General features: G+C 35.7%; 1 long non-coding RNA gene across 3 annotated transcripts in view; it reads left to right on the top strand.

Moving 5' to 3' along the window:
* The window catches only part of LOC129030695 (uncharacterized), a 114,389-nt gene that overhangs the window by 54,057 nt on the left and 43,116 nt on the right, over positions 1–17,216 (top strand). For all 3 annotated transcript variants that reach the window (XR_008500730.1, XR_008500729.1, XR_008500728.1), the window contains one exon: positions 9,331–9,447. This is a non-coding gene — a long non-coding RNA (uncharacterized LOC129030695). The remainder of the gene's footprint in view (positions 1–9,330; positions 9,448–17,216) is intronic.

Here is a 17,216-nt window from a genome sequence, read left to right as displayed (position 1 = left end):
GGGTAGTAGGGGGTTGGGGGAGGTGGGATGGTTAATGAGTTAAAAAAAAAAAGTTAGAAAGAATGAATAAGACCTACTGTCTGATCACACAATAAGGTGACTATAGTCAATGATAATATAATTGTATATTTTCAGATAAAGAATGTAACTGGATTGTTTGTAACTCAAAGGATAAATGCTTGAGGGGATAGATACCCCATTATCCGTGATGTGCCTATTTCACATTGCATACCTGTATCCAAACATTTCATGTGCTCCATAAATATATACACCTACTATGTACCCACAAACAATTTTTAAAAATAAAAAAGTGAACAACAAAAAAGCAGAAAGCAGGTTTTCTTTTTTTGTTTTTTTTAAGAGTATTGAGGTTGTTTTGTTTGTTTTCCAGCAATGGGAGCCAATATCTGGAAAACTGAGAGACTGGATGTAAATTGTTTAGCTCAGAAGCTACTATAGTAGCATAAGTGTGACACCTTAATACCCTAGACCATGATAATAGGAAGGTAATAGAAGGGGAAAGATGTATCTATCCCATATTCTAGATTTTAAAATTTGTGATGGTAGGAGGCAAAGAATAAAAACAACAAAGCCTCTAGTTTCAAAACCTGTGACCAAGCAATTGACAATATTTGTCATAGAAGTTCAAATGTGTTGCAGATTTTAAATTAATGGAGTTGAAAGAAAGGAAAGCAGTTATACACTTCAGTTTAAATGCAGTTCTAAGATAGTGCCTTTGAAAGAAATTGGCAGATATTATAATCATCTACTGTGTTCTACTATTTAATCCAGGTGACACATATAAAATGTCCTATAACATTTCTATGATTTCTAGCTTTTCCAGTTAATAAAGTAACTTTATACTTATTGTCTTATTGATGTTATGATAGGTAATAATAGAAACATCTCTTGCATTTGGGAAGTACTTTTATTATTTCAACCGATAACAGATCAATGATTTATTAATCATACTTTACTAACTATAGTCTAGCCCAACACAGGCCAATGCCTAAGAAGAATACAACAGCGCATAGCCTAGAGACACACACCATCTGGGAATGCCAGCAGACCTCTGGCCACCTTCTGAGCAACTCAACTACTTTTGCTAAGGGTCCTTGAATAAAAAATAGAGTTTAAACAAGACAAATACCAAACCCATTCACGTGGTTCCACTCTCCTACAGCAAATACTGGCCATCTCATTAATAATTAAAAACAACAGCTGCTAATGCCTTGGAACAAGATGGCTAATTTACATATCCTGAGCGCTGGCAAGGGTTCTCCAGCACGTTCTGCCAAACCCGGGGAGGATTCTGTTTTCTCTGAGGCAGGTAAAGGGCAGAAAGGAAACTACAGCTCAAACACGAATATTAATAAAGTTGTAAAGGAGCATATAATTAAACCATATCAATTATTTATCTAATTATGAGGTTATTAGTCATCTAAGATTACTCAGCAAGCAGCTCCAGAGTCTATGGGGTACTAACATACAAAGTGTTGTCCAAAATCATCAGGCCTGAAAAACTCCATCTGACAATGCTGCTTCAACATTAATTAGCTGTAAGATCTGAAGGATGAGTAGAAAAAGGGGGATATGGTGAAATATTCTTTTAGAAAAAGCCATGTCTTTGATGGCTGGAGGTAAGAGAAAGCACAGTGTTTTCTACTAAATGATTACTTGTCTTCTGAAGTTATTTCATTTGGGGAAATCATATCTTTATTCCATGAGTCCAGTTGGCTCCCTGGGTCGGGAGATGTTCCCTGGAGAATGTTTTGAGTTCAATCATTTAACACTGAAGTAAGATTCTCCATTTACTGCAAGCCTCAATGGATGTCCTAATATCTGCATGCAGGTAGTGAAGTGTTTATTCACTGTGTAGATGGAATAATGATCCCCCAAAGACACTGACATCCTAATCTCTGGGACCTGTGAATTTGTTCCCCTACATGGCAAAAGGTACACTGCACACGTGATGGGTTAAGAATGTTGAGATGGAGTAGTTAGCCTGTCTTATCCAAGTGAGCATATTGTAATTATGAGGGTCTTTATGAGCCGGAGGGAGGAAGGTCAGCCAGTGGAGATGTGATAAGCAGAGATCAGAGAGAGATTCGGAGACGGATTTGAAGATGCTGTGGTGCTGTTTGTCTTCAAAAACGAAAGGAGAGATGACAAGCCAAGGAATACAAGGGGCCTCTAGAAGCTAGAAAAGGCACAATAGCAGATTTTCACCTAAGCCCCCAAAAGGAATGCAGTCCTGACCCATTTTAGGCTTCTGACTTCCGGGACTCTAAGTTAATACATTTGTGTCACATTTACATTTTAAGCCATTACATTTATGGTAATTGTTGCAGCAGCAAGAGGAAGCAAATCCATTCATCACATCTCCCTAGAATAAATTTACCAATACCTGCCCATTTCACATTTCTATTCCGAGGCATAGGGATCATGAGCTAATTAAATAGCACAACAGTTGTGATATTTCCTATTCACATTTAAGAGAAAGTAGTTTGTTTAAGCAAATTAACAAATAAAGAGTTTTGAAACTACCCTTACGAAAACATGAAGTAATCTAAATGTGCAAGAGACAAATTGGGCTATCCAGCTGGCCTCCCAGATTCACAAGAATATAAATCAAAGCCCAAAATAAAACAAAACTATTGGTATGGAAGGGTTCCATCCATAGAAATGATGAGAAATTCCTATAAGACATATTACAGTTTACGACAGAGAGAAGTTTATCATAAACATTGCAGAATATAAGACATATGAATAAAGAAATCTATTGGGGGAGAGTGAATGGAGTCCCTACAGGAATCTACTTATACAGCCTAAATCAGGATGGCAGAGGAGGGAGGCAACTATGGAATCTGGGAATTGTCCCTTCAAGAACAGTCTTGAGTCCTGGGTCCTAGGCCTTAGTGGCTGAGGACTTTTCCTTGGCTTACCCCCGGCCCTAACAGCATTCCAGGCAAAATAGAAGCATCGTAGTAGTTCTTCAGTGAGGGAACTTAGAACTTAAAGTTGAGTCATTTACACTTGTAAAAGCAAGTATAATCTTCTGTTTCCAATTCCTCTAGAGCTTTTCCTTTAAAGGAAATGAAAATGATTCCAGTCTACTTATATTGTACTGTGGAAATTCCAGTAGTCTTCCCAGCATTTCTGAAGCTACCTGGAGGTGGGGTACATTTTGTTTCCTTGGTCAGCCTTTATTATCTCAGGTCTTCTGAAGGCCACTCCCACTTCAGGTACTGTCCTTCCTCCTTCATTTCCTAATGTGCCATTAATAAAATTCTAGTGTTTGTAATGTACTACTTCTGAAGATTTGAGTATAACTCAAAAGGTCTAAAGCACAGCAAAGAATATTGAACAATTTAAAATTAAATGTTAGGCATAATGATACTGAATTTCCTAGGTCATCCAGAGAAATTTTCCCACTGGCCAAACTTCTTTGATTACATAAAAAAAACAAGAGCTCCTTCATCCTCCAAAGCCCATTCCCTCCCACCTGCCTTAACCTCGTCACCCAGGATTTTTTTTTTTTTTTGCATGTCTGTTTTTTTTTTTTTTTTTTGTATCCTCCAAGAAGCAGGTCTAATTCCTGTTACTCTACTATACAGAGCTACTCACCTTCTTTTGTTATAGTCTCTCCCACCTAGATTGAACCACCTAGAAAAATACCCACTGCGGTGTTTTCCAAAGAACAGTATGTCCCCTATGAATCCCAACTTCTTCTTAAGCCTCAGGTGTAAACTGCAGGCAGCTTCTAAAACAGCAACTTAGTCACCCTGGTACACAAGGCAACAATCTCTGGCCCAGCAGTGATTCTCTGGTCAGGTTGCCTCCAGCTGTATTTTGTTTATTCCTCTCAATGAGCACCTGAAACCCATATTTATAACTAAAGGCTGTAATTGGCTTCAACATCTGCCCCTTCTTTGGGGCTTAAAAGATTTGATAGGAACTCACACCACTCTGACAGAACCAATCCTAAATCTCAATATTGGACACACAGTGCCCTCTGAGAAAAATTGCAAGATACATTAAAACACCTTATACTTCAAAGGAAGGCAACCAAAATGAAAAAAGAATTCAAATTCTGCTCTCTGAAAACAAAACCAAATAAAAGCAATTATTCTATCAAAGTTGAGAAATTATCTAATTCTTACCTGCAAAGACATTTAAGGGGATATATTTATGAAGCTAGGGGAATTACTAATGAAAGCGTAGTGACTAATAAATCTTATTTTTTCTCAGTATCAGTAAACGCCAAAGAACTGAAATTGTCATAAGTTGCTTCTTTAGTGTGTTTTCATACTGCTATAAAGCACTGCCCGAGACTGGATAATTTATAAAGGAAAGAGGTTTAATTGACTCACAGTTCAGCATGGCTGGGGAGGCCGCAGGAAACTTACAATCACGATGGAAGGCGAAGGCGACACAAGGTATCTTCTTCACAAGGCGGCAAGAAGAAGTGCTCAGTGAAGGGGGAAGAGCCGCTTATAAAACCATCAGATCTCCTGAGAACTCACTCACTCTCACGAGAACAGATGGGAAAACTGTCCCTCATGATTCAGTTACTTCCACCTGGTCTCTCCCTTGACGTGTGAGGATTATGGGGATTACAATTCAAGATAAGATTTGGGTGGAGACCAGAAGCCTAACCATATCAGTTGCTGAGAGGAAAATGTTCATTTCCAATATTATATATCTAGCCAAATTTTCATTTGTACTTAATGGCAACCCCCAAATTTTTTTGAAGATGAAAAAAAATTTAAAGTATATCATGTACATTTTAAAACAGCAGACATTATTCAAATTCATGGAGAAAAAAACAAAATAACAAAATGAATCAAAATGGTACATACAAAATACTTGGCAATGAGCAAAGAAATCAGTAAAACAGAGTAGATAAACTCAGTGATTCTTTACCTTGGCTTCACATTTTGATTACCTGGAAGAATTAACAGTAAAAATAAATACAAATAAATATACATTCATAAAATAACAAATACAAGAAGTATTTCATGGTTCACATTCACAGAGAAGTGATTGAATTCCTCTTCGGTAGGGGCCCAGAAATGGGGGCTTTGTAGAGAGTCCTCTGTGACTCCAATGTACATACAGGGTTATGAACCCTAGTTTAAGTAATTTTGGGGAATATGGGCTTATTGACATGGGAGATAAAGAAAGGAGAGAGCTGGAGGGAATAATTTTTAAAATGCTATATTTCTCCTCTGATAAAAATAAGAGATAATAGTTAATGTCTCATTTATTTGTTTGAGCTAAGAATATCATCGAAAACGTACCCTCTGCCAGCCTTTTTGATAGATGATGGGAATATATAGTCATCAAGATATGCTGAGTCCTGAAATTCAAGGAACATACAGTCCATCAATAGAAATCGACAAGAAATAGATGGACACAGGGCAATATGATTCGGAGGAACCAAGTAGGGTGCACTAGGGAAGCTCCAGAGAATCAGAGCTGCCTGCCTGGAGGAGCTAATACCTGATCTAAACTAACACCGGGTCTGCTCTTAACTTATAAGCAATCTGTTCAGGCTCAACTTACAAAATCATTTTCTATTATTCTAGTTTACTGTTACTTGTTTTCTCATTCATCACTAACTAGAGTCAATAGATTAGATAAAAAGGAAGAAATATCTAGAGGCAGGTCTACTCTTTGAAAAGAAGTGAATATAAGAGCTGGCACCAAATAATAAAGCCAATAAGATAAATCAAAATGGATCCTGAAATTACCACAATCTTGGGACATTTTAAAAAAGAAAAACCATCTTGCGTATCTCAATATTTTTCCAAGGTAGTAATGAGAGTTCAACATGCCTACAAAAGACATTTAACGAAAGGCTAAACATTGCTGTCACTTCTTGTTAAGTATATAGGAAGTCTTATCTTGTTGGTAGTTTCATTCCCTGTAAGGATAAATTTCCTATAAGGTTTTGAGAAGAGGGAGTTGTCTCCCTTTAGCCTTTGAACTGTGTCCCTGGGCTGTTATTTCTCTATCTTATGAATATCTGAATTCAGCTTTTGAGGGGTTACTAATACTGGCAAACACCTAGAACTTCTATTCCACAGTTCTCCTCAATAAGATATCACTTCTTCCTCACAGACTTTTCAAAACAGGAAAGGAGAATATGGGGTAGACTGTATTTCCATTAAAGGTCCATTGCTTAATTTTCTACAAGATGTTTACACATTTTAATGGAAATGTTGATTTTACTGAGGAGTTTTGGTAACAAAAGGAAATTTAAGTGTATTGAGGAATGTTCAAAAATAAAAGCTGCATGCTGCATATGACTAACCTTCTAGGCCCAAGTGTGACGGGTGGGGCACAAAAATGGACACCTCTTACGTGATTTTGTCTTGTGATATACCCCAATTCCCAACTTGCTCCCCTCTCCTGAGATCCATTGCCTTGCTGGAGAGTGCCTTCTTGTTCACACTTTAACAAGGCAAATCCTGTCTCCTTGTAGAGCGACTTCAGTTACTTATCTGAGTGAGTTTATCTGACGTTAGAATACATCCATCTCTCCCTTCACCAAGAAAATCGACATGCAAATTTGCTTCTGTACATGTCGTAAAGCATAAGTAATTCGGTCTAGAATAATATCACAACATACATGTGAAGGGGGAGAATGGCTAGCGAACAAGCTAAGATATATGTGTCACCCAGTGCCAGTTCAGATCCTGTGATACCTCCTCATCAGCATTAGGTACAGATATGCTTTTTCACTCTGCTTGATTATCCAAAAGGTAACTATTGAGTCAAACAAAGACAACACTTCTAAAGGAACACCATGCATCTTCTGAGACAGTCAAGACAAAATCCACATACAAGAGGTTGAACACTTCTTTAACTGCTAGCTCATCTGTTCTGCTGCTGAGCCTCCTGCAGGAGTAACATTTTACACATATGTCAGCCCGTGCTGAGCAGGGCGGCTCTACTTTGTTTTCCACTGCTTGCACATGGCACTTCTGTGCCTTTGACACCTGAGATGTGACTTGTTACAAAGAAATGCATGTTTCCTGCTCTGTTCTCTTCCTCTAATAAATATTCAGTAAAGGCTTTAAAATCAAACGTTTTGTTTTTTCCCCCATATAACTTTTAAAACTATTCAACATTTTGGTCATGGCTTTCTGAAAGGTTCTCTTGCCATTATGTTGGCATCCAAGGTGATTTGGATTTAATTTAAGAGGGTAAAATTATGCAAACTGTCATATTCTTCTGGCTGAAAAGTATGTAAATATTGCCCATTCCAGGAGATATTTGAAATTATAAAGAGAAAATGAGTTTTCAAGGGAAGGGGGAATGTTCAGAATCTTGGGACAGGCCAAGGGCCATGAGATTCCTAAGAGCTGAATATGTGCTCTCCAGCGGAAATGACGTGCCTTTGATTGATTAAAAGATACGGCTAATCTCAACCTCAAAATCAAGAGTTACTAAGTAATGGCCTTGTAAACATCATGAACTAATGATGTACAGTAGAGCCTTCTGGGAAGCAAGAGATGGTTTGAGAAGAGAGACAGAGAGAGAGAGAGAGAGAGAGAGAGAGGGAGAGAGAAAGAGAGAATGAATATTGGAAGCTCACCCTCAGCAAGTCTAACTCTTTTTGTCCATGCATCAAAGACTTCAATTATATTAGGCCATAAAGGAGCAGCTAAGTCTTCCCTTTGCTGAATTCTTCTCAGAGGGAATCCCGGTAGTAAGAAACAAAAACAAAAACAAAAACAAAAACAAAAACAAAAACAAAAACAGAATACCCACCAATTTAACGTTCTATTAAATTAGATTTACTTAATATTATACTCTTAAAGGGTTAATTGCACTGTAACTTTACTGGAAAGCTCTTGGTTATAATCCTAATTATTATTATAGAATTCTGTTTTCATTAACCCTTTAGCACTGCCTTATTAAGTTAATTTGACACATATTTTATCTTTTGGAAAAAGGAAATATAAAATAATCATAAGAGCCTTACAGCAGTAAATGCCCAAAATACAAGGTCCAGAATTGAAGAAGAATATCATGTGAAATCTGTATGAAAGTGTGATCTGGGATTTGGCAGAGGAACCATTCAGCTACAGCCTGAAGATAAAGAGATACAGAGGAAAATCAAAAGCTAACTGGTAGGGGAGCAGTATGCAAATAGGGCATTGAGTTGGAGGCAGCCTTATTAATTTTCAGGAGAACCTTGTATACAATATCATGAACAAAGAACACTCACATTACAGATTCTGTAAAGATTCGCTGAGGAATACAAAAGAAAAAGTAAAACAAAAAACAAAAACACAAGCAAGCACAAATCCAGTGCCATTAAAGGAGTGTGTGTGTGTGTGTGTGTGTGTGTGCGCGTGTGTGTGTGTGTGTCGAAGAGGACGTATTCACATTTGCACTCACACACATATGAAAGCTTGATGCTGTCTGGAGCATATACAATACCTATCACTAGAAATCTGTTTACAGTTTTCTTTTTCTAACACAACATCTTTTTGCAGAGAGCAGGCCTCCTGCATTATTTATATTCAGACGACTTGTATAATAAGGTACAGGTACATTTCCATTACATTGCATGCATTTCTATAAAGGTACTCAATAGCAAAACTGATGTGGAGACTAATGAATCTTGGCTGAGGAGGGTGGTTTGGTGACTAAGTTAGGCTGCATGTCTTCTTTACATATCACTACATTATTTTTATTGCCCACTGTTATTTTGTAACATTCATTTTAAAGAATAAGTATCCATGCCCTTATTTAAGATTTTCCATCTTCTGAATGATTCTCAGGATTATTCAGCTTCAAGACACTTCACAGACTTTCAGAAAAACAATTTATAGACCTGAATTCATACTCTTATGATTGCCCTAAGGTTTGTCCTACAAAGCATTTGTCTGATAAAATGAAACAAATGTGTATGTGGGGAGAGAGAGCATAGGATAGGATGGGGCATCTATATTTGATTTTAGACACCATTTTCTTGCCCTAAATGTCTTAGATGTTCTTCGTCCTCCTCAAATTCCATCTGTTTATTCTAGAAGCTTAAGAGATATATCTAGCCCCCAAGGTAACAAAAATAACCTTTGGAAAATTAAGTTAGTTTTACTTAAACTCTTTTTAAATTTGTTTGTGGATACATAGTAGGTGCATATATTTATGTGATACATGAGATAATTTGACACTGGCATGTGTTGGCCTAATAATCACATCAGGGTGAATGGAGCATATTATCCTTTCTTTGTGTTACAAACACCCCAATTATACTCTTTAAATTATTTTATTTTTACATTTTCATTATTTTTATGTTTCTTGAAACAGGTCTCACTCTGTTTCCGGGGATGGAGGGCAGTGGCACAAACACAACTCACTGCAGCCTCAACCTCCTGACCTCAAACGATCCTCCCACTTCAGCCTACCAAGTAGCTGGGACTACAGGTATGTGCCACCAGGTCCAGCTAACTTTTGTATTTTTTGTAAAATGAGGTCTCACTATGTTGTCCAGGCTTGTCTTGAACTCCTGGACACAAGTGATCCTCCCACCTCAGCCTCCCAAAGTGCTGGGATTACAGGCGTGAGTCACTGCACCTGACCTTGTACTTGTTATTTATTTATTTATGTATTTATTTATTTTAGTGTTGAACTTTTATTTTATTAACACTAAAATTCCTATTCTTTTTTTTATTTTACTTTAAGTTATGGGATACATGTGCAGAATGTTCAGGTTTGTTACATAGGTATACATGTGCCATGATGGTTTGCTGCACCCATCAACCCGTCTTCTAGGTTTTAAGCCCTGCATGCATTAGGTATTTGTCCTAATGCACTCCCTCTCCTTGCTCCCCCCCACCCACCCCCACTTGTAGTTATTTTTAAAAGTACAACAAATCATTGTTGACTGTCATCACCCTGTTGTGCTATCAAATACTACATCTTATTTGTGCTAACTAGGTTTTTATACCCATTAACTAACCCCACTGTCCCTTAACTCCTGGCACTACCTTTCCCAGCCTCTGGTAACCATCATTCTACTCTCTAGGTCCATGAGTTTAACTGTTGTAATTATTTTATCTCCCACAAATAAGTGAGAATATGCAAGTTTGTCTTTCTGTGGCTGACTTTTTTCACTTAACATAATGACCTCCAGTTCCATCCATGTTGTTAGAAGTGATAGGATCACATGCTTTTTATGGCTGAATAGTACTCCGTCACATATATGTAAATTTTCTTTATCCATTCATCTGTTGACAGACACTTACATTGCTTCCAAATCTTGGGTATTATGAATAGCACTTCAACAAATATGGGTGTTGCAGATATCTCTTTGATACACTGATTTTCTTTCTTTTGGGTATATACCTAGAAGTGGGATTGCTGGATCATATGGTAGCTCTATTTTTAATTTTTTGAGGAACCTCCAAACTGTTCTCCATAGTGGCTGTACTAATTTACATTCCCTTCAGCAGTGAACATGAGTTCTGACAATTAACAGTGCAAACAATACCCAACACCATACACATGTTAATTGGTTCAGATTACAAAATTCCAGCTGAAAAAACAAAGTTCAAGAAACTTTGCACTCAGTGGGTGCCTAAATCAGCTGCAGATGACAGCACAACTTCCAATATAAATTTTAAACAAACGGGATCAAGATAGAAACATGGCTTTATCAGTATGATCTGGAATGCAAAGTACAATCAAAGCAGTGATTACCAAAAAGTGGAAGTGGTCCAGTCAAAGCAAAAAACAAGCAAGAGCAAAGGTTTTGGCAAAAGATTTTGGGATGCTCAAGGCATTTACTTGTTGATTCTGTGGAGGGGTAGAGAAGACTAACATCTGCTTGTTATGAAAGTGCTTTTAAAAAGTTAGCCAAAGCTGTAGCAGAAGAACACACAGGAAAGCTTTTCCAGTGAGTCTTTCTCCACTACAACAATGATCCTGCTCACCTCTCATCAAACAAGGGCAACTTTGTGGGAGTTCTGCTGGGAAGTCATTAGATATCCACCTTTTATTGCTGATTTTGCCCTTCTGACTTTTTTCTTTCCTAATCTTAAAAAAATCTTTAAAGAGCATCCATTTTTCTTTAGTTAATAGTAGTGTAAAAAAGACTGCATTGACATGGTTAAATTCATTCTCCTAAGGATATTCTTCAAAAGACAAAGTTTTAAGTTTTGATTTTTAAGTTTGATGCTAAAATTTAATTTCATTTGTTCTGGTACCATCCATTGAAAAGATTACTTTCTCCACTGAAATGTTTTTGTACTATTGTAAAAACATAAATTCTTCATATGTGTGGGTTTATTTCTGTGTGCACTACTATGTTTTGTTGATTTACTTGTCTGTCTTTATGTCAATTTCACACTACTTTGATAACTTTCATAAGAAATCTTGAACTCTCACTTTGTATATTCTAAGCCTTTTGTGTTTTTATATGAACTTTATAATCAGCTTATCAAATCTATAAAAAATGTGCTAGGATTGAATCTAAAGGTCAAATTGGGGAGAGTTAACATTTTAGGAATACTGAGTCTTTCTACCCTTGAACATAGCATATCCTTTCATTTTTTTTAGATATTTCAAAAATACTCTTAGCAGTGTTTCATAGTTTTCAATGTCAAAGTTGTATACATATTTTGTGAGATTTGTCACTGTATATTCATTTTTATGCTATTTAAGTCATACATTTTTATTTTAATTTCTAATCATTTGATGCTATTTTATAGAAACATATTTTGCCTATTGATCACGTATCTTACAAACTTGCTAAACTCACATGTTCTAGTAGTTTTTTGCAGATTTTAAAATTTTTTTCACATAGACAATGATTTTGTTCATGCAAAAGTTTTATTTTTTTCTTTCCAGCTGTATGACTTTTACTTCATCCTCTCTCACTATTTCAGTGGCTAGTGCAATAAAGAGAGAATAGAAGTGGTGAGAGAAAAACCTCTGTTCTTGATTTTTCATGGAAGACAATCTGTCTTTACCATTAAGTGTTATGTTAGCTGTAGGTTATTCACCAATTCCCTTCCTTGGATCGAGGAAGTTTTCTGTTGTTCCTAGTTTGCTAAGAGCTTTTATCAGGAATGGATGTTGAATTTTATCAAATGCTTTTCTGCATTTATTTGGGATCATCTATGTTTTCTTTTTAATTTTGTCAATATGTTGAATTATTGATGGATCTTTGAGTGTTCAACCAATTTTGCATTTTGGGGTAGACCTCAGAAATGGGTATGATCTAGCTGGTCATGATATAATCTAAGTTATTTTCCTTCTCAGAAAATCAGCCTTTTATTTAATGGATTTTTCTCCATTTTTTCTCTTTTTTCAGTGAATTAAATTCTGGTCTTTATTATTTCTTTTTCATTCTTACTTTGGGTTCAATTTGCTTTTCTTTAGCAAGGTTATTGATAAAAGCTGAGGTCATTGATTTAAGACCATTTTTTTTTTAAATGTAAATCTTCTGTGCTAGAAGGTTTTCCACTAAGTTACTGCTTTAGGAACATTCCACAAATTTTAACGTGTTGTGTTTTTATTAGTCATTCAACTTAAAATACGTTTTTTTTTACATAGCCCTACTTTAGACATTTTAAAGTTCTATACAAATAAAAGGCATTATAATTAAAATGTGAAATAAACTCATTTATCATTATAATTTGTTCTTATTTTAATTTAATTTTTATTTATTTTTATTATTTATTATTTATTTTTATTTTTATATTTTTATTTTTTAATTTATTTTTATTTTTTATTTTTTTATTTCCATAAAAAATAAAAGGAACAAGTGATGTTTGATTGTTGAGGAACGAGTGGTGTTTGGTTATATAAGTAAGTTCTTTAGTGGTGAATTGTGAGATTTTGGCGCGCCCATCACCCAAGAAGTATACACTGCACCCTGTTTGTTGTTTTTTATCCCTCACCCCCTTCTGACCCTTTCCCCGAGTCCCCAAAGTTCATTGTGTCATTATTATATGCCTTTGCATCCTCATAGCTTAGCTCCCACTTATGAGTGAGAACATACGATGTTTGGTTTTCCACTCCTGAGTTACTTCACTTAGAATAATAGTCTCCAGTCTCATCCAGGTTGCTGTGAATGTCATTAATTCATTCCTTCTTATGGCTGAGTAGTATTTATATATATATATATATATAATATATATTATATTTATATTATATGTGATATATATAATATATATCACATATGTAATATATATATGTGAGATATATATATATATATCACAGTTTATCCACTCATTGATTGATGGGCATTTGTCCTGGTTCCACGTTTTTGCAGTTGTGAATTGTGCTGCTATAAACATGTGTGTTCACATATCTTTTTCATAATGACTTCTTCTTTTCCTCTGGGTAGATACCTAGTAGTGGGATTGCTGGATCAAATGGTAGTTCTACCTTTAGTTCTTTGAGGAATCTCCATATTGTCTTTCGTAGTGGTTGTACTAGTTTACATTCCCTCCAGCAGTGTAAAAGTCTTCCCTGTTCACTGCATCCATGCCAACTCTACTTTTTAAAAAATTTTTTTGATTATGGCCATTCTTGCAGGAGTAACGTGGTATTTCATTGTGGTTTTGATTTGCATTTCCCTGATCATTAGTGATGTTGAACATTTTTTCATATGTTTGTCGGCCATTTGTGTATCTTTTTTTGAGAATTGTCTATTTATGTCCCTAGCCCAATTTTGATAGGATTTTTTTCTTGTTGATTTGTTTGAGTTTGTTGTAGATTCTGGATATTAGCCCTCTGTCAGATGTATAGACTGTGAAGATATTGTTCCCACTCTATGGGTTGTCTGTTTACTCTGCTACTACTTTTGCTGTGCGAAAGCTCTTTAGTTTAATTAAGTCCCAACTACTTATATTTGTTTTTATTGCATTTGCTCTTGGGTTCTTGGTCATAAAATCCTTGCCTAAACCAGTGTCTAGAAGGGTTATTCCAATGTTAATTGATAGAATTTCTATATTTTCAAGTCTTAGATTGAAGTCTTTAATCCATCTTGAGTTGATTTTTGTATAAGGTGAGAGATAAGGATCCAGTTTCATTCTTCTACATGTGGCTAGCCAATTATCCCAGCACCATTTGTTGAATAGGGTATCCTTTCCCCACTTTATGTTTTTGTTTGCTTTGTCTAAGATCAGTTGGCTGTAAGTGTTTGGGTTTATTTCTGGGTTCTCTATTCTGTTCCATTGGTCTTTATGCCTATTTTCATACCAGTGCCATGCTGTTTTAGTGTTTTGGTGACTATGGCTCTATAGTATAGTTTGAAATTAAGTAATGTGATGCCTCCAGATTTGTTCTTTTTGCTTAGTCTTGCTTTGGCTATGCGGGCTCTTTTTGGTTCCATATGAATTTTAGAATTGTTTTCATCTAATTCTGTGAGGGATGATGGTGGTATTTTGATGATAATTGCATTGAATTTGTAGATTGCTTTTTTCAGGGTGGTCATTTTCACAATATTGCTTCTACCCATCCATGAGCATGGGATGTATTTCCATTTGTTTGTGTTGTCCATGATTTCTTTCAGCAGTGTCTCTTAGTTTTCCTTCTAAAGGTCTTTCACTTCCTTGTTTAGTTATAATCCTAAGTATTTTTATTTTTTTGCAGCTATTGTAAAATGGGTTGAGTTCTTGATTTGATTCTCATCTTGGTCACTGTTGGTGTATAGAAGAGTTACTGATTTGTGTACATTAATTTTGTATCCAGAAACTTTGCTGGATTCTTTTATCAGTTCTAGGAACTTTTTGGAGGAGTATTTAGGGTTTTTTAGGTAGACGATCATATTTTCAGCAAACAGAAACAGTTTGGCTTCCTCTTTACTAATTTGGATGCCCTTTATTTCTTTCTCTTGTTTGATTGCTCTGGCTAGGACTTCCAGTACTATGTTAAAGCGGAGTGGTGAGAGAGGACAACCTTGTTTTGTTATAGTTCTCAGAGGGAACAGTTTCAACTTTTCCCCATTCAGTATTATGTTGACTATGGTCTTGTCATAGATTGAGGTATGTCCCTTTTATGCCAATTTTGCTGCAAGTTTTAATCATAAATGGATGATGGATTTTGTTGAGTGCTTTTTCTGCAGCTATTGAGATGATCACGTGATTTTTGTTTTTAATTCTGTTTATGTGGTGTATCACATTTATTGACTTGCATATGTTAAACCATCCCTGAATCTCTGGTATGAAACCCACTTCATCATGGTGGATTATCTTTTTGACATGTTGTTGGATTCAGTAGCTAGTATTTTGTTAAGGATTTTAGCATCTACGTTCATCAGGGACATTGTTATGTAATTTTCTGTTTTGGTTATGTCCTCTCCTGATTTTGGTATTAGAGTGATACTAGCTTCATAGAATGATTTAGGGAGGGTTTTCTCTTTCTCTATGTTGTGGAATAGTGTCAATAGAATTGGTACAAAGTCTTCTTTGAATGTCTGGTAGAATTCTGCTGTGAATCCACCTAGTCCTGGACTTTTTTTGTTGGTAATCTTTTCATTACCATTTCAATCTCGTTGCTTGTATTTGGCCTGTTCAAAGTTGCTAATTCTTTCTGATTTAAGCTAGGAGGCTTGTATCTTTCCAGGAATTTATCCATCTCTTCTAGGTTTTCTGGTTTATGTGCATAAAGGTGATCATAGTAGCCTTGAATGATCTTTTGTATTTCTGTGGTGTCAGTTGTAATATCTCCTGTTTCATTTCTTATTGAAGTCATTTGGATTTTCTCTATTCTTATCTTGGTTAATCTTGCTAATGGCCTATAACTTTTATTTATCTTCTCAAAGAACCAGCTTTTTGTTTCACTTATCTTTTGTATTTTTATTTTGTTTGTTTGTTTCAATTTCATTTAGTTCTGCTCTGATCTTGGCTATTTCCTTTCTTTTGCTGGGTTTGGGTTTGGTTTCTTCTTGTTTCTCTAGTTTCTTGAGGTGTGACCTTAGATTATCTGTTTGTGCTCTTTCAGACTTTTTGGTGTAGCCATTTAGGGCTATGAACTTTGCTTTTAGCACCACCTTTGCTATATCCCAGAGGTTTTGATAGATTGTGTCACTATTGTTGTTCAGTTCAAAGAATTTTTTAATTTCCATCTTGATTTGATTGTTGACCCAATGATCATTTAGGAGCAGGTTATTTAATTTTAATGTGTTGGCATGGTTTTGAAGGTTCCTTTTAGAGTTGATTTCCAGTTTTATTACACTGTGGTCTGAGAGAGTACTTGAAAAATTTCAATTTTCTTAAATTTATTGAGGCTCATTTTGTGGCCTATCATATGAGCTATCTTGGAGAAAGTTCCCTGCGCCGTTGAATGGAATGTATATTCTGCAGTCGTTAGATGGAATGCTCTGTATATGTCTGTTAAGTCCATTTGTTCCAGAGTATAGTTTAAATCCATTGTTTCTTTTTTGACTTTCTGTCTTGAGTTGACTTTCTGACTTTCTGCTGTTAGTGGAGTACTGAAGTCCCCCACTATTATTGTGTTGTTGTTTATCTCATTTCTTAGGTCTATTAGTAATTGTTTTATAAATTTGGGACCTCCGGTGTTAGGAGCATACATGTTGAGGATTGTGATATTTTCCTGTTGGCCTTTTATCATTATACAATGTCCCTCTTTGTCTTTTTAATGCTGTTGCTTTAAAGTTTGTTTTGTCTGATATAACAATAGCTACTCCTGCTCACTTTTGGTGTCCATTTGCATGAAATGTATTTTTCCACCCTTTTACCTTAAGTTTATGTGAGTCCTTATGTGTTAGGTAAGTCTCTTAAAGGCAGCAGATAGTTGATCGGTGAATTCTTATCCATTCTGCAATTCTGTGTATTTTAAGTGGTACATTTAGGCCATTTACATTCAATGTTAGTATTGAGATGTGAGGTACTATTCTGTTTATACTGCTATTTGTTGCTTGTATACCTTGGTTTCTTGTTTTTTGTTTTTTGTTTTTTTGTCTTTTAAATTGTATTTTTGTTTTATAGGTCCTGTGTGATTTATGCTTTATAGAGGTTCTCTTTTGATGTGTTTCCAGGCTTTGTTTCAAGATTTAGAGCTCCTTTTAGCAGTTCTTGTAGTAGTGGCATGGTAGTGGTGAATTCTCTCAGCATTTGTTTGTCTGAAAAAGATTGTATTTTTCCTTCATATATGAAGCTTAGTTTCTCTGGATACAAAATTCTTGGCTGATAATTGTTTTGTTTGAGGAGACCAAAGATAAC

Source organism: Pongo pygmaeus, chromosome 12 (genome assembly GCF_028885625.2).
Source record: "Pongo pygmaeus isolate AG05252 chromosome 12, NHGRI_mPonPyg2-v2.0_pri, whole genome shotgun sequence".
Classification (NCBI taxonomy): Eukaryota; Metazoa; Chordata; class Mammalia; order Primates; family Hominidae; genus Pongo; species Pongo pygmaeus.
The sequence above is the reverse complement of the archived record's forward strand: the minus strand, read 5'-3'. Positions and strand labels throughout refer to the sequence as shown.